Consider the following 18304-nt stretch of genomic DNA (forward strand, 5'->3'; position numbering starts at 1 on the left):
CCCAGTCCAGACTGGAGAACACCCACCTAGAGCATCTTCCCCAGACTTGCATTAGCACAGGATCTTGCCAAAAGAGGTGATCCATAGCCTACATTTGCCTGAGCGAAGTTCACCAGAGCTTCCTCCTCGCTCCTCCTCCTCCCTGCCCTGTGACCGTGCCCAGGGCTGGCTGCTGGTGGGTGCCTGTTTGCCTTGGTCACGCTGGGCCCCAGGAGGGCCAGAAATGAGGGCAGTAGCACCTCTACGCTGCTGCAGGCATGTCGTGGAGATAAGTTAATTAGTGATTGTGCTGCAGACACATTATGAGATAACGACAGCCATGGGAGAAAAAAAGTATTAGGAAATTAGTATTTTGGCAGAGTGTTTGGTTAGCATGAAGTAAATAAAGCCTGGGGCAACACATTTGATGAGGAGGAGGTGCTGGAGGAGCACAGCAAGGTCCAGCGCTGGGATTTTCTGCATTCCCCATCACACCAGGGCCATGATGCAGTCTACGGAAATGAGAGGGGGAAATTTCAGACCTCTTCCTTTACCTATTGTTTGCTGAACAGGTTGAGGGTAGAAAGTCAGTGTAGAAATTTCAGCGTAGAAATGCATTTCTGTGACAAAGAGAGCTTGCGGTGAGCTACCAGCACACAAACACCTTCACCACCACCTCCAGCTGGACTTAAATGCAACAGATCAATGTGCACAAGGAGTGCTGAGAGTAATAACACAATCCCATCAGTATCCATACAGCCAGCTCGTGCTATCCATGATGGAAAATAAATAGCACCTGGGTATAAAAATCACCTCCTTGGCAGAATGGAGGTAAAATTTCCATTCATCACATTTCAAAACAGCCTAATCACACACTACGTACATAATATCCATAAAGGAAAGGCTTTCTCAACATAAAGATGATTAATAATAGGCAGGAATGTGTTATGTATTTTCCCACTGATGGGAAACAACTATTTAGGTGCAAACATAAATACTGCGGTCGTATAATGAAGTGTTTGCATTAATCTACCAAACAATTTCTTTTTATTCCAGCAGGGATTAGTGCCATTAAGACATAAAGGAAACACAGTTCTGCCTTATCCACCTGATGAATGGAAGAGAGGGAAGGAGCAGTACCTGCAGTGCAGGTGTTAATGCTGTCAGGGTCTGCAGCCTGGAGACCACAGGTCGTGGGGAGCCCTGAGCACCCCAAGGCCCTGCCCCAGGGGAGGGGGAAGCCCTCACCCACCCCTGCTTCCCCCTTCCCCACTCCTGGGGGAGCCTGGCACTGCTAAGCTGCTCAAGGCTTTATCTCCTGACTCATCCGCAGGAGGATTTTCAAACCCGGCATCTCCTGCCTGTTGTGCCGGCAAGGTCCAACTGACCCGAGAGCTTTTTTCAGAGCCTGTCTGCTGAGCCAAGCAGAAGGCCCAGGTGCTCACCCGAAGTACACAGGTATTTTTTTAAAACCCATGTCAATCTGAAAATCTTGTCCTTGAAAAATACCAGGTCCCCTGGGTCACTCACTGGGGTGCAGATCCCCATCCAGGGGTGCTCTGCCATGCACGAGTGACCACGGACACGAGAGGTGTCTGATGGGGGGCCAGCTGGGTGCCCCTGGCATCGTCATTCAGACTATCCCATGAGAGAGAAATTCTACGGTATACGTCCTCGCAAGTAAGGCAGCTTATGTACTTACCTTATCTCATCCCTCTCATTTACTACTTACGTTCTGCTTTGCAAGCAGCTGTGTTCTGGGATGCTCTTGGGGCTGTTTCCCGCCAAGGAGTCCGTGCACACGATGGGTGCAGCATGCCCCTGAAGGGCAGGGTGCTGGGGGGTGCGTGCCCCAGCTCCAGCACCTCCCCGTGGGCTTAGCCCTTACCCCTGGGAGCTGCCACTGGTCCTGGTCCAGAGGAGATACCTGGCAGAGGTGGTCCATTGGGTAGTTTAGAGGATAGTTTGAAGGCGTCATTTACATTTTCATATGCACATTTCTGGACAGAAATATTACCCCAAAGTAGGCAGCAGATGGCAGGGTTTAAGTGGGACTTTGAAGCTGTAGATGGGAAAATAAAATCAGTTAAGTCAGAGGCTCTTTTTTCCCCCATGTTAACTAATGATTCTCATAAGCAAGGGTCAGGGGATGGCAGAGACTGTGAGTATCACACAAGTCCAGATTGCTCACACAAACCACTGGGTATTATTTAAATAATGCTCAGGAACAGTACACAGTTGTTCCAAAATTCATGTCAGAAGTAAACAGCCTTTAATGTTGCTGTGCTGCCCTGGCAACTGGCTGTGGGAAGCGGCACCATCCTTAACCTATTCGACAGTGAAGCTTAGGGGCGCTGGCTCATAAGAACTGCTGTGACTTGCAATTCTGCCTTTTGCATCACCAAGCCTCCTGCTAATTCAAAGGGCTCAGCAGGACAAACAAGGCAGGTTGGTAAGGATATATGTAAAAATAGCAGCAAGCGTTGCCTACTCTTATTTCCAGCACTCCCCGTTCCCCTGTTTGACTCTCAGAAGAGGAAAGACACTGTGATGAAAAACGGCTGCTACCAGGCACCACACCTGCAGCTAAAATACATAGCACCTCACATTGCAACAACAGGGTTGTGTTGAGCCCCCAAACCCAGTGCTGCCCTCCAGGAAGCTCAAGGATGCACCTCGCTCTGCCACCGCATCCCTGAAGAGAGGATGGGACCATGGAGGCCACTGAGCCTCCCTCTGCTGCATCAGCCCCCACGTTGGTGTAGGAAGACCAGGGGACCCTGGAAGGGACAGGACTGTCCTGTAATTCCCAACCCCCCAAATTTTAAAAGTTACCTTATAATGCGGTTCACTGTTATGGAAACAAAAATAGTTCCAGGCCTGTTGCTTCTTTCACACAACCATGTCATCCAACACTTCTAATTTTCCATCAGCAGAAGGAAGGATGGGGTTAGTCCTGGTTATTAATTTTATGTTATATTTGTTGTACCAAAAACATATTTAAAGAAGAGCTTCTATAAAATGTCTATATGCAAAGAGCTCCATTTAACCGTGTCTGAAAAAACTGCTGAAAGAAAGCAATAAAAATACATTACAGTCTTTCAAGAGGTCAGCACTGTGACTGCCAGTGTTTTTGAGGAGTATAAGGATGTATAGCCAAAGTCTTACTTTCCAAAACCTCTCTGTGATCCAGAAACAGATTGTTCCTTCTAGCCTATTGGGTAGAAAGTGTTGACTATTTTGTTGATGTGGCTCGTGGAAGCACTAGAAGGATTGCCCTCCCATGGCCAGGGATTCCTTCAGCACTTTATAGGCACCTGTGCCTGTAACAGGTACTGTAGATGAGGGGGCTGGAAAAAGAAGATTTTGAGTATCAGAAGGTTCAGGTAAGAATGTTCCTGGATAGGTTTTATTATCAGTATAGTCTGTCAGAATAAACTTCACAAATGAAGGAGAGAAAGGGGTGTGAAGACAGCCCAAGACCCCTATTCCCCATGTCCTTGAAAGCATAGACATACCGGATATGATTTTCAACTCATCATGAATCAGTTTGGTACAAAACAGTATCTTTTGGTTTGGCACATAAACTTGTTCCTAACAAGGGCTCACATAAGCATTGCCTAACTACAAGTAGATGCAGCTTATTTATAGATATTGGCCCTTCAGACGATGAGCACACCTCTACCACCTGCTTTTGGGACACACTGATTTCTGTAGCATCGTCTTTGCTAATAACACCTAGCACCACTTCGGGGGTTCACCACTTTGATAATGGGAGAAAATGTTCACTATTTCACCCACCAGGCCTGTCCCAGAGGCATTTCACAGCACACCAGATGCTCTGAGCCCCTGAAAGAAACCACTGTAGGAGTGCCCAGTGTCCTGTAGGAGACCACCCTTCCTGAACTCAGTTCTCGTTGTTGTCCAAAGAGGACTTGAACCCACAGGGGTGCATTGGCTCCTTGGCAGATGCTCAGACCTGGAGGTTATTCCAAACTGGACTGCCCAAAACTATCATCCTAGCTGAATATTGCACACAGGGTCATAGCTTCCAGTGCTACCTCCAGAAGTATCTCCAACAGTAATTTAAGTGAGATATGAAACACAGATCCTCAGCATCTTGGCCACTCAGCTAAGGTATCATGCCTTATGTCTCCTCCTTAGCTAGAACAGATTTGCTAATCAAGGAAGAAGCAAACAGCTAATGTTTATCATGCAAACAAAATTGCACATGCTATTACACTGCTTTCCAAATCTGCTCTTATATGTATTTTGATTAATTCTGCTTCCCTGTAATTTGAAAATTAGAGCTGAGATATGGAACTTATCCAAAAGAAAGAGAAAAAAATATGGGCTATGCACAGAGGATGTAGTGTTATTACAGCTGAAGCCAAAGAATCTTCACCAATTCATTCACCAATGACAGGACGTGCAGAAATGGCACAAAGCTGCACCAGGGCAGGTTCATACTGGGCATTAGGAAAAAAATCTTTACTATGAGGGTGGTCAAACACTGAAAAAAGGCTTCCTACAGAGGTGAGTGATGCCCCGTGCCTGTCAGCGTTCAAGAGATGTTCAAATAATGCCCTCACTAATATGCTTTAACTTTTGGTTAGCCCTGAAATGGTCAGGCAGTTGGACTTGGTGATCTTTGTAGGTCCCTGCCAACTGAGCTATTCTAATTCTAAATTCGTTGGTAAATGCAGCAAGGTTTGGGTACATGTCTTCCAAGCTAAAGAAGGCTAACTGTTCTCTACAATTCTCTGATCTTAATTTTACTTCCCTGACTAGAAAAGAAAACAGGAGAATTCAAAAATGCATCTAAAATCACAGTGAAATGCGATACAGATTTCCTTTAGGGTTGATCAGGGAAAATAGCTGAAATAAAAGCATTTGGAATGGGAATGAAGATTGGTGTTGGAATAAGCACTGCAGAGTAAACTTTTTTTTGTACCTGCCTCAGAACTAAGACACTTTACTTGAAATAGCATACTTTTACGTTGTCTTTCAAGGAAAAGCAGGCTCCAGCATTGCCATTTCTTTGTGATTGTACTAAGAATCCCTCACAGGAGCAAATCACCCAGAGAAGCAAGGTAACTGTTTTCCAGCAGAGATAACGTGCTAATAGAGCAGAGCTTTCAGTGAAACGCTGAGCACAGGTTGTATCCTCTGGTTTTATGAAAGATACCTTTCAATCACGCAGCTTACTTTCATGCTGCTTTATCTGTAGCAGTCAACTAAAAATCATGCAAAATGGATTAGAAGAATGGCACAGGTTCCATCTGAGAAGTTACTTTTTGAGTTACTTGCCAAGAAATGGAAGATTGAAGAAACTGTAAATGATGATTGGATTTAAGATTTGTAAGCTGCAATTATAAAAGATGAATGCCCTTAGGAAAGTGGGTCACCAGGGGAGTAGGAGGGGTCTGTGCCACAGGCAGGTCTGTAAGTTACTGAGAAAAGGGTGGATTAGGCATGCTGGAGGGTGGGTTAAATAGTCTTCCAAGAGCAAATTTTTGTAGCTGTATATTCATAACCTTCCTCAATTGCAATAAATCTTAATATGTCACTGGAAATAAAAAGTAACAAAATATAATTTAATTTAGTCACCCAGGATCTGGTACCTGATCATTTAGGTATCTTTGGCACTCAGTTTTGAGAGACGGGACTGAGCCAAAACTTTTTTGCTTTGCAAGAGACTCACAGTAGCAGAAGCAGAGGTCCTGGAGGTCAGCCTGTGCTGGGACGTGGCCGTATTCTACCTCCATGCAGAGTGTAGGCCAGTCATTTCACCTCTGTGCTTCTCGGATGTAAGGTGGTCAAATATAAATTGTGAATAATATTGAAACATAATTCTTAAACACAGCTTTCCTGCTACATGCTGTGTTAAGCACGAAGTATCTTTTCCGTGCTGTTGAGGGGCAGAACTCACAATTCTCTTTCCCATCCAGCCATTATCACCTGAAGGAAGGAATTAGATGCCTAAACTCCCTCCACAGTGTGGTTTTTGTTTGTTTGTTTTTGTTTTAGGTGATATAAAGCAAGATATAAAGATGTCTTGCTTATAAGATATAAGATATAAAACACAGTATCATTTTTTTAGGTGATATAACAATGGTTATGGAGAACACGTGACAGAGAGGAGACAGAGGATTAGAAGAAACGCAAGGGTAGACGTAATAATATGAGCTCTCATTAGATAGTATTTCTGTTCTTGTGTGTCCACTGATTTAAATTTCTGCTGCAACTTTCTAAAATACATAATTTGGGCATCTGACTTCATGCATCTCCTACCGCAGTGCATGTTCTTGGCCAATCCCCTCTGGTAAACCATTTCGTGATCAACTTTCATCTACCATTCAGCTTTGAGTGACATTTTTATTCAGAAAATGAGATCTTAGGATATAAAACGTTTTATGGAATTTTCACTATCTTACATTTTGTATTAAATTGCTGTATTTTCTTAGCTAATTGAATAAATTGGGCAAGGCTAAATAAATTTCAACATTCTTTAAAGATGTCCAGATTGATTATCCTGTATCTACTTTAGAGTAATTAGTCTTCCACACTGTGCTATTAGCAGTTAATTCTTATCTTGATACAGAAAATCGATCCAACTCTAAAGTAAAGTTTGTTTAATTTAGAACTTGAAGTGAACAATCGTTTTTTAGAATATATATATAGTACAGAAACTCCTTTACGTTTTGAGAAAAGGTGTCAGACAGACCTGCTTTTCTACAGCATTCTCCATTTTGAAATGCAATCAGTGGCACCCACTTTTGGGATACTTTTGGCTTTAGTAAACAATAAAAACAAACAAAACAAAACAAAAAAAAACATGTTGAATGACATTTCTTCCTGATGCCAGGGAAGTGAAGTACAAGTATCTGAATCATAGAACCACAGAATGTTTTGGGTTGGAAGCGACCTTAGGGCCCACTTAGTTCCAACCCCCACTGCCATGGGCAGGAACACCTCCCACCAGACCAGGTTGCCCAAAGCTCCAAGGCCCATGGCCTTGAACACCTCCACGGATGGAGCATCCACAGCTTCTCTAAGCAACCTGTTCCACCACCCTCATAATGGAGAATTTATTCCTAGAATTTGATCTAAACCTATCCTTTTAAGTTACTGTTGCTCCTTATTCTGTCACTACACTCCCTGACAAAGAGTCCCTCCTCAGCTTTCCTGTAAGCCCCCTTTAAGTACTGGAAGGCCGCTGTAAGGTCTCCCTGGAGCCTTCTCTTCTCCAGGCTGAACCACCCCAACCCCCTCAGCCTCTCTTCACAGGAGAGATGCTCCAGCCCTTTTAACAGGCCCATGTCCCTCTTGTGCTGGTGGCCCTAGAGCTGAACGCAGCACTCCATGTGGGGTCTCATGAGAGTAGAGTAGAAGAGGAGAATCACTTCCCTCACCCTGCTGGCCACACTTCTTTTGATGCTGCCCAGGATACGGTTGGCCTTCTTTGCTGCAAGAGCACATTGCCAGCTCACGTCCAATTTTTCATCTACCAATATCCCGAAGTACTTCTCCACATGGCTGTTCTCCATGTATTCATCCCTCAGACTGTATTGACATTTTGGATTGCCCTGACTGAGGTACAGCACTTTGTACTTGGCCTTGTTTAACTTCATGAGGTTTACATGGGTGAAGATTAGTGAAATCAAGCTGGAAATATAAATTTGATAAACAGTCTCATGAATTCTAGAAAAGAAGTGAAAATACAAACATTACTGGAGAAATTATATTAAAAAATAAACATCTATTTACAGCTTTTTGGAGCAAAAAAATATTGAAATGAAGCTGTTAGCAGAATTCAAATGAACCAGCCTCATAGACAGACAATGCTTTCTTCTCAGTGGATATTTAGGAAGAACATTACTAAACAAGCCAAAACTGTGGGCTGTCTGCAAGCTAAGGCATATTTATCGCATCAGGACTTAGAAACCAGCATATCAGAATACTGGAACCTCTAGAGACAAAAATAAATGACTAAAAAGAACTAATCCATATGCTTCTGTTCAAGTGTGAATCTTAAACTAACTCTGGGTCAGTATACAGCTGGTAAAATCAGAGATTCCCATCATGCTGGGTAAAAGAAAATCTGTGACAAGTCTTAATGAGGACCCTCTGGGGATTGCGTGGAATACATACTTGTGATGTTTGGTCCATCACAGGCCCCTCACCAGAGAAGTACCAAAGGACTATGTGCCATCTCTCAGTGCCCAAAGAATAGTGACGGCACGATTTGTTTGCCCACATGGTAGTGCCTCGTATCACTCAAGATGTTGTAGGCTTTCTGAGATTCTGTGGGGTGCTGTTGGCAGTGGCCCAGGACATAGGCAGGTGGGTGCCTGGGGCATCCTATCACACCAGACACCTCTGTGTGAGCAACCAAGCCAAGGCCAAGCTGTCCCATCAAGCCAGAATACCACAAACTTGAGGAGAAATATAAAAATCTGTATTTTCAGAGAAGTGAGGATTCCTTAGGAGAAAACCTGGTAGGTGGTTTTAAAAAGGGGGTGTCTCAAAAGGCAGCAAGGCAGTCTTCTCTACTTTGCTTCTCAAAAGGTTTCTGTGTTTCTCTTGAGAAGCCACTGAAAGAATAGAGCCCAATGAAAGGAATGCAATTTTGGAATGGCCAGAGGCCTGTTTAAACATCAGAAATCATAGCAGATGGCTGGTCCCGCATACTGAGATGTATTGAATCTCTCTGATGGATGCATGTCTAGTTTTTCCTCGGGGAGACCTGTAAGGAGCTGTGCTCTGTGTCAATGTCTGGGCAAGTCATCAGAGAGGGAACAGATGAAGTTTGCTACTGGCATAAATAATTCAATCAATTTCCAAAGGTGAATGGATAAGACACAGGAATGTTTTTAAATTGGGAATGGAGTGCAATTCTTGAAAAACGAATAAATCTTGCCCAAATCTTTACCAAATCCAGCTTAAAAACAAACAGAAATTCAGGCATTCCTGGGTCCCAACATATGGAACTCTATCCTCGTTTTCCACTTCCCACGCATGCTGATTTCTTATTTCTGTGCGAGATGAGAAATGGAGTATGATTTCATTTCACAGGAGCATTATTATTTTTTTTTTCTTAAGATAAACTGAGAGATTTGGTAGGGTAAAGACTTAACAACAATCCTTCAAAATATAAGTTTTGTGGCTACTTCATCACCCTCTGAAGAAGTAGGTGACCTCCAAAGTCATAATTGCATAATAGACTGTCTTTATGCAAAGCTGGATTAAGTCATTCTTGCTTGAACCTAAAACCACTTGTCTGTGCCAATATTCCCTTTTTCCAATTCATGTTCTGTCCCCAGTTCTTCCATTATTCACTGAGGTCCAAATTGTAAATGTGAGATGAGGGAGAGCTAAAAATAAGCCTTATAGCAACACTGCTGAAGTGGCAACAAACTGTAGTGCCTGGGGGCTGGATGAATAAACCAAGGAGGTGAACAAATGGCCTCAGGCAAAGGCATTCGGGTGGGAATTTCTCAAGCTAGCATCACAGCAAAAATAAATGCATCTTGTACAAAACTCTGTGAGACAGCAAAAAACTCTAAAACTCCCTTCAAGAGCTGCAGCAATGTGGAGGTCATCATCACACGGTCAGGGCAACACAGGGACGCAAACATATCTGAGGGTTTTATTCTACTGATCTCCCTCAAGTGTGAAGTTCATGCCTCTGTAATAATGTGTGTCCACATAGAAAATGTATAACAAAGATAACTGCAAGAATATATTTATATTTACATTTTCACAGGGAAAACAAAGCAAACAAACAAAAAGCAACAAGACAAAACATCACTTCAAATCCAGAAAAAAAAAAAAAAGTTCAAGTAGGCAAATATTTCTGCTGAGTACTTCCTATCCATTCTGAGCAACTTCACAAAAAAATGAAGGTACACATGAAGGAAGAAATTCCAATTTTTCTCATCTTCTCTTTCTTTTCCCATAGGGAGAAAAAAAAAAGAAAAAAAAAGTATTAGGCATAAATGATGATAACATGAACTTGGAGCCTTTAAACTTGCAACAGCTTGCTTCTTCTGCAAAATCTTCTAAATGAGTGAGGAATCATCCCAAACAGTCATGTACAAATATCTGCCCACAGTACGGTGCCGACTTAAAATGTAATGTGGAGGATGTCAGTAACAGAAAAATGATTATAGAAAATGATGCAGAATTACTGAAAACAAGTAAAAGATTTTGATACCATTAAACGCAGGTGGTCTCTGTGGGAATACAATCCAGATGGAAAGGGAAGTGGTCAACTGAACCCTTCCAGCTCTGAATCTGGTGAGGGACATAACAAAAACCATAAATGGCTTTTTAAAGTGTATCAACAGCAAAAGCAATACTAGGGTAAATGCAGGCCTTCTGATGAGTGGGACAAGAGAGTTGGTGACAAAAGGCATGGAAAAAGCTGAGGTCAATGCCTTCTTTCCTTGGTCTTTATGGGTAAAACCAGCCTTTAGCAGTCCCATGTCCTTGAGACCATAGAGAAAGTCTGGAGCAGACCTCTGCGGAGGAGAATCAGGCTAGAGACTGGGCATGCACAGCTCCGTGGGACCTGATGGGATATACCCACCAGTGTTGAGGACATTGTTGAGGACATTGGCCAATGTCATGGCAATGCCACTCTTGATTATCTTTGGAAGGTTATGGCAACCGGAGAGTTTCCTGAGGACTGGAAGAGAACAAATATTACTCCTGTCTTTAAAAAGGGCAAGAAAGAGGGTCCAGGGAACTACAGGTCAGTCAGCCTCACCGCGATCCCTGAGAAGGTGATCGAAAAAGATAGGACACTCAATGTCTTCTCTTCCCTGAATTTTTCTGATAAAACAGGAATCCCTGGGATTGAATGTGGCTACCTCCTGGAAAAGGAAGTATGAAAGACCAGGTAAATTGTGCCAATAGCATACATATCTGAGGTATAAATAAATATTTAAAATAAGGAAACGAAAGATTGAATAGTGTCAGATTTCAGTGATAACTTGAACAAGTATACAATAATATCGTATCGCACTCCATTTTCAAGAGGTGTAAGTCTATACCCCCCACAAGCCAGCCAGTCCCCTTGAATCGGATCATACTCACATTGATATATATTTTTAAAGTCTAAATATAATATAAAGTGCATTTGTGCTTCAACACATTACGGGCTACGAAGATGGTGAAGGGCCTAGAGGGGAAGACGTACAAGGAGCGGCTGAGGTCCCTTGGCCTGTTCAGCCTGGAAAAGAGGAGGCTGAGGGGAGACCTCACCATGGTCTACAGCTTCCTCACGAGCGGGAGTGGAGGGGCAGGTGCTGACCTATTCTCTTTAGTGACCAGCAATAGGACCTGAGGGAATGGTGTCAAGCTGCGACAGGAGAGGTTCAGGCTGGACATCAGGAAGAGGTTCTTCACTGAGAGGGTTGTCACGCACTGGAACAGGCTCCCCAGGGACGTAGTCACAGCACAAAGGCTGCTGGAGTTCAAGAAGCATTTGGACTGTGCACTTAGTCATATGGTCTGAATATTTGGGTAGACCCGTGTGGTGGCAAGAGTTGGACTCGATGATCCTTGTCGGTCCCTTCCAACTTGGGACATTGTATGAGTCTATGATTAAATGAGAACCATGGAAAAGAAACTGAATTCAGTGTTATTAGTACTGCTGGAAAATGCACCTTTTTCCTGAAACAATGATTTGCTTTTAGCTGATTTTGTCAACCTCTTCAAGTTAACAGCAGATTACTATCATCTACTCAGATTTCCTCTCAGCTCTTACACAGGCAAAAGAACACCCGTATCCGGCTAATGCACCAGTAGCAGCTCTGAGCAGGGTCAGCATGCCTCCTTTGCATGGCGTGAGACCCTCCAAAAGTTGTGTGGACTGAAATGACCCCCGTGGCAAGGTCAGAAAGAACTCGTCTGCCTGATTCCAGACCAGCTTAACCAGTAAGAAGATTACAGGCGTGCTTGGAGAGTTTCTGATTGCTTAACCCAATGAGAGCCTTGCAGTATTTTGGGGTTGATGCACAAGACTGCAGAGACCTTTGCATTGCTGATAAGATGGTGTGGAGTGCCGAATCACTGTCTGCCGGAGCAGAAGGTAAATGGGAAACCATGCAGTGTTATTAGTTTACCAGCCAGCTCATAAACGATGAATTCTACTTTGTGAGTTTCTAAAAGCATCCATGTTTCACCATCATTCATCGTAAAGAGGAAAACCCAAGTTAACTATGTACCTCTTGACAAGTATTTCATCTTAACTGAACATGCATTAAGAAGTGCCTGTTGAATGAGAAGATGGCTTTTCAGCAACAAAAAGGACATTCAAAAACCTCATGCATTTTTTTTAATTTTTATTTTTAGAATAGGTGATGTTATATTTTTCTAGGATATTTACTTTTCAGACTGGGTGATAGCGCTATGATTTTCCAGTGACTGACTGCAGTTTTATTTATCTATTCAGGAGCCTGAAAGGTCTAATGTTATCTGGCAGATAACACAGTGGTCATTTCCATTCCAGCTTGCCCAAACACTTGAGACTCTCCTGCTTCCCCTCAGCAGCTCTGGTCTCCCTGTTCTCAGCTTTCTTTCAACTCTATGTCCCAGCCTCGTCTAACAGAAACTGCCTGCCTCCGTCCTGTTGATGACAAATGGCTCCTGCCCTGAAATAAAGAACTATATAACGTGGCTGTACTGCTGATCAGTTTGGTTTTTGTGGGGATGTTTTAACACTGGGCTGTGTGGCCTACCGCTGCCTCAAGGACCAACTCTCCCCATCAGGTCACTGGCTTGATTAACCATCACCATACTGATAAACCAATTACCTGACCAATAAACTAATTAAATAAGAGCACAGCACTTTTGACAATTTATGGTTCTATCATTCTTCACACTGGTACATATGATTTCCGAGCTAGAGTTTATCACCTTCATATTTGTTCTCTAAACACAACCACAATTGGATCCCAGCTCTGCCACCCCTCCCTGTGCCCTCCCATGCCATGGGTTCTGCCGTTCAGTCCCACCTCTCTACCCTCCCACACAAGTCTTTTGGACTTAGACCCGATGGAGAGTCCAGCAGATTATCCAAGGGGTTTCCTCCAGTGTCCCAATAGGCTTGGAATATGCCCGTCAGCTTCAGTGCTACCTGTAGGTGTCCATGATCGTATCATGAAACGTCCCCCTGTTTGTTGATCAATGGCTGATTTCATGTCTTTTTCTCCATTTTTTTCATTCCTTGTCTCTTTTTCACCTTTACTTTCCTTTCTCCACCCAGTCTCCTCCCCAAATATCAACACAGTTACCCCTATTTTGCTGTATCCATTTCTAAGTTCAGTATTTCTGATGTTATTACCTATGCAATCTCAACATTACATGGCATTAATGATCTGGTTTCCTAGTCACAGGTGCTCTTGCAAGGCTCCACTCCCCAAGAGAACCTCCAAATTCCCCTTAACTTATCTGGTTTCACACTGGTTACCTCGAATGCTTTCTGAGACACAGCACCCTACTTTAGCCTTGGTGCCTCTGCTTGGCTCCAGTCAAGTTCAAGCACTGTCTTTTCTCATATGCAAACCAGCTGTGTGACAAAGCTCACCCTGCAGCATGTTTTTCTCACTCTTGTGCTCACAGTGCATCCTGCTCTCCTGTAGCTGCTTCATCACAAACTATTGCCATGGACATGTTCTTGAGACACCACCCCGCTTCCTGCAGATGCGCCATGGTCCCCATCCATGGACATCGGCACAGGTGCTGCAGCACAGGTAGGGCAACGGGGTAGGTAGAACCTCCTGTTGATGGGAAACTACACAAAATGCCTCTGGGCCCTAGATCGGCCTGGAGGTAAGGCTGCTGGAGGGCTTTAACCTGCTCGGAGGTTTTCTGTTGTGTGGATGTTGCTTCATTTCAGGGAGCAAATGCAATTTGTGGAGGGTACACCTCTGAGAAGAACTGGCCAAATCTGGGGTTGGCTAAAGGGAGGAGTAAAAGACAAAACATTTTGCCTCATTACTTGCCATCTGATGGGGGCAATGTAATTTTGCTTTGTAAGGATCTGAAAAAAGTACTTGCTATTTGCAGTTATTTTCCTCAAATGTTGTAAATTATTCATTTTAGCAATTTCAGTAGGAGTACAAGCTTTGGGTGCCCTCCCTCATCCCTGCCGATGAACAATGGCCTTCTTAGAGGGGTGATGCCACTGACTGCAAATTTGAGACAAGCAGTTACATGAAGCTGAAAACAGCATGTTTTTGCCAGGATAGCCAATGGAAGAGCAGAGGAAAATGTAGAAGAAACCTGGGCTTCCTTGGAAATAAAAGTGTACTGAGAAAAACAAAAACAAAAACAAAACAAACAAACAAACAAAAAAAATCAGTGATATTGCATTTCCAGAATGTGGGCAGGCAAAATTTTGTTTGTCAGGTCTTGTGCTTAGGGAGAAGCTTTATTTCCATGCATCATCATTTATAAAACATTTTACAAGGGGAGTTGGCCAGTGGGAAAAGAGTCACTTGTTCTTTTTACTTGATCTTCCTTCCCAACAGTAAAACCAGGTGAAATGGCAGCTCAATAGTACAGCATGAGTGAGTAATGAATTATTTTTTTTTATTTATTCATTTATTTATTTATAATTTGGTATCAATAAAGACTTCATTATTTTCTTGCCTGATCTCCATTTCCATATAGGAAAGATTTTTAAAGGTTATCATTGCCAGTATCGATGTTATTTCTGCTTGCCTCTCCTGCTCTTTCCTTCCTGCTGCTGGTCCTGATGAAGAAGCAGCACCATCCCCAGTAATCTCATCAAAAAGAAGGTCATTCTGTATTGTTCCTAGTTCAGTAATTCACTGTGGTAACAAGACATGGACAATGGCAGTATTTGTAGAGATAGTTAGAAAAAGGAGATTAATTAAAGGTCATTTGAAAAGAAGATGGTCCCATTGCTTTGAAAATAAAATAAAGACCATGCAGCTGTAACCACTCTGGAAGGTTTGCTTCCACTTTTAAAGCAGATGTCTCTGATGTCATTTAATTATGAGTAAACTGGAATAGCTGGATGCTATGGGAAATCCGCTGTAAAGGCAGATGTCAGCCAAATTGTTTCAGTTCGTACAAAGCACTTGTAAACTCCAGAGGGTTATGGCCTCTTTTAGTTAAACCACACAGAGTCTGTAACATACACTGCTTGCTGTTCATTAAATGCTCTTTGTTAAAAGCAGCTTCTCAAGGAATGCTGACATCCGTCTGTTCCCTGGCTCTCTTGTCTTTCCCTCAAGAACATTTCAAGGATGTTCTGCTCTTTTTTGGTAGGTGAATTCAGGCACAACCACATTAGTACTTTACTAGAAACAAGTAGATGTTCAGTCAAACAGAAATTCAGCCTTGTGCAGAGGGATGCATTCATTATGTATTTTTTTGGTGCTGCATTAGGACTTAAAAGCTGGGAATTTTGCTGCTCACCACTGATGCCACAGCTCCTGTCTTGCTTGTGCTCATGCATCGTTTGTTCTGCTGTAAAGATGGTGAAAGTCAGTCATTCCCTGCATTATGGGGAAATATTTCTGCATCTGGCAACGGTGGATTTTGCTGCCCAATACGCTTCCTTCGGCCACCTATGTGTTTTACAGATATTTATTTGAAGAAGATAATGATGCACGGGGCCTATTTATGAATCACCTTTGAGATATAGTTACATCAGTAAAAATAAGTATAAAGTTAAATATTTTCTGAACTTTTTTATTTTTGAACTTCTTTATTTTTATTGACCAATTTTAGTTTGATTACTGTAATGTAAACCTACAGGTTCAGGGAGAATGTTCTGGAGCATACCTGGGACTTTCAGAGTTTAATAAAAGTTTAATAAAAGGCTTTGGCCTTTTATTTTATGATGAAGTAAGTTCTTTTCTCTAAAATATAACCGCTGCTAAACAACCTAAAGCAGACTTTTTCCCATTTACCTCAATCCTCCAAGACATCCCCTTCACAGTGACTGTATTAAAGTTTGGGTCAACTACAGTAGGATAAGAAGAAAGAAAATACTTCCCTGGAGGTCTGGAAACTATGATAGCTGGTACATCAGAGATGAACATGGGATAATGTACAGTAATTAGCTATTTTTCCCATGGAAGACAGGAAATGGGTCCAGGTTTAGGTACCTGAATTCAGGCAGCTGAACTGAGCCTTCCCTAGGACTCTGCTAGCTGTGATGGAACTTTGGTACCTTGCTCACACATAAGAACATGCATTTAGTTATCTTAATGTGGAGCTAAATTACATTCCTGCCTGTTTATCTGTTTTTTAAACTGAATTGAGAATATAAATAAATAAATAAATAAATAAATAAATAAATAAAATTAAAAAAAAACCACCACCACCAACAACAAACCAAGCCAAAACAAACAAACAAAAAAACACAATAAAGCCAAAGGATGCATTCAGTATATGGACTGTAACTAATATCAATAGAGTGGTGGTGTATTTATTCAGTGAGAAAGCCAACTGATGAGGTAGAGGGGTTGAGAAGATATTTACAGAATTGCTATGATCTTGATGACACTGCTAATTTTGAAGGGATGTAACTAATATTTAGATATTTAAATAATTGAAAATGGTGCTGTGGCTATGGTTTGCTTTAAAAAAACTTGTATTTTATGTGGCTTGGGTTGTAAGAAAGCACATTCTTGCTTTTCAGATATGTCCATTAGTTGGCCACTTTGTCCAGCCAAGCAAGTGTGCAAGGATACCACTGCAAGCAAGCTTATGCTGTCTGTGAGTTCTTTGAGTCCCTCGATAAGGAGGGATAACCTTACCCTTCACATTCTGGTGAACTCGTGTCACCCTGTATAATTTCAGTCTGACTGCTCAGAAACTCATCTAGCAGAGGCAACACCTTTTAATGGGCACCTGTCTAATCTCAGCCTAATTTGGTGTCTGACAACAGCTACTCTGAAATTCTCCAAGGGGTTTTTCCCATTTCTGTGTGCGTGTACAAGGAGAGGCAGCTCGTGCCTGCTCTTCCTCCTGTCAGGCGAATAAATAGCTGCTTCCCTGGAGAAACCTCTCCTAGGTACGCAGACACCTCTGTGAAGCATTGTCTCTTGTAAAACTTCTGAAAAACTACATTTATTATTAAAAAAAAAAAAGTGTGGTAAATATTTTGCTCTGAATATCATTGCTAATCTGCATTTTAGCCTTTCTTTAATCTATTTCTAGGCAAAGTAGGGATGAGAGTAAGGCTTTATATAACCCTCATGAAAGCATCTGTCAAGAAATGGGAAAGAAATAAGTACGAGAGACTTGTTAATAAAACAGTAAAAATATCCAGAGACAGAGCATTACAAGGAGGGAGCCTGGCATTCTAATTAAACCATCTGCTTTTCCAATTGATTTCCTGTAGCAACCCGCTTAAGCAACAGGGCGTCCTTGCGAGGCACTGAGCTCAGCTTCCCGGACTCGCGTTGCTCAACCTCCTCCTAAGCATGCAGCCTCCTGTCCGCCAGGCCCGATCGATCCGATGGTGCAAAACAGCCCCAAAACGGTGGCTCACCCTTCCCTGGGATCTCTCTGGAGAAGTGGCTCCTGTTCCAGCGAGCGCTGTCCCCCTGAGGTGGTGGCGCTTCTGCCTTGTCCCCACGTCCCCCTCAGCAGGGCTCGTGAAGCCGTACCCAGCAGCCACAAGTCTGGGGGAGTAGGAAGCAGGGCTGAAGTAACCTTCCTCTTCCATCCACTTCCAAAATATCCCTTGGTCTAAGGACAGCACCCACTGGCTGTTTCGTGCAGTAAAGCCATGTAAGATTTGGAGATTTTGTCCCAGGGCACAAAGGGAAGAATTATGCAATCTCAAAACCTTACGAGAAAGTGACTCCCTGTGCCATCCAGCTCTACAAAAACATCATCATGTGTCCACTCCCCAGTTTATTTTCTACATGTAACAAGCTTTCATTGTAGACAGTTTTATCACTTCTCCACTTGGGCTTGCCTGCAGTTCCCATCATGGTGTGCAGGGTAGGGGGACTGCCGTCATGTGCAACACCACAGGTGTGGGGACGGTGCTCACTGCTCCCGCGTCTCCTTCATCAATCCAACAAAATGCAATAAGCCCCTGGGCATGTCAGCCATTTGGGGCATCTTACAGGTCTTCGGAGGTGCTGCTTGCACAAGCAAGTCTCCAGGAGCCTCCCAGCTGCCAAGGGGGCAGCAGCGGAGGCGGCTGACGAGAGTGTTGCACAGCCGGCGGCACCCAGCATGTTACCTGCCCTCGCTGACCTCAGCCCCGTAAATCCAGAGGGCACAGCTGAAGGCATGGGAAACGCTAATTAAATGCAGA

Source organism: Anser brachyrhynchus (genome assembly GCF_964034855.1).
Source record: "Anser brachyrhynchus genome assembly, chromosome: 3".
NCBI lineage: Eukaryota > Metazoa > Chordata > Aves > Anseriformes > Anatidae > Anser > Anser brachyrhynchus.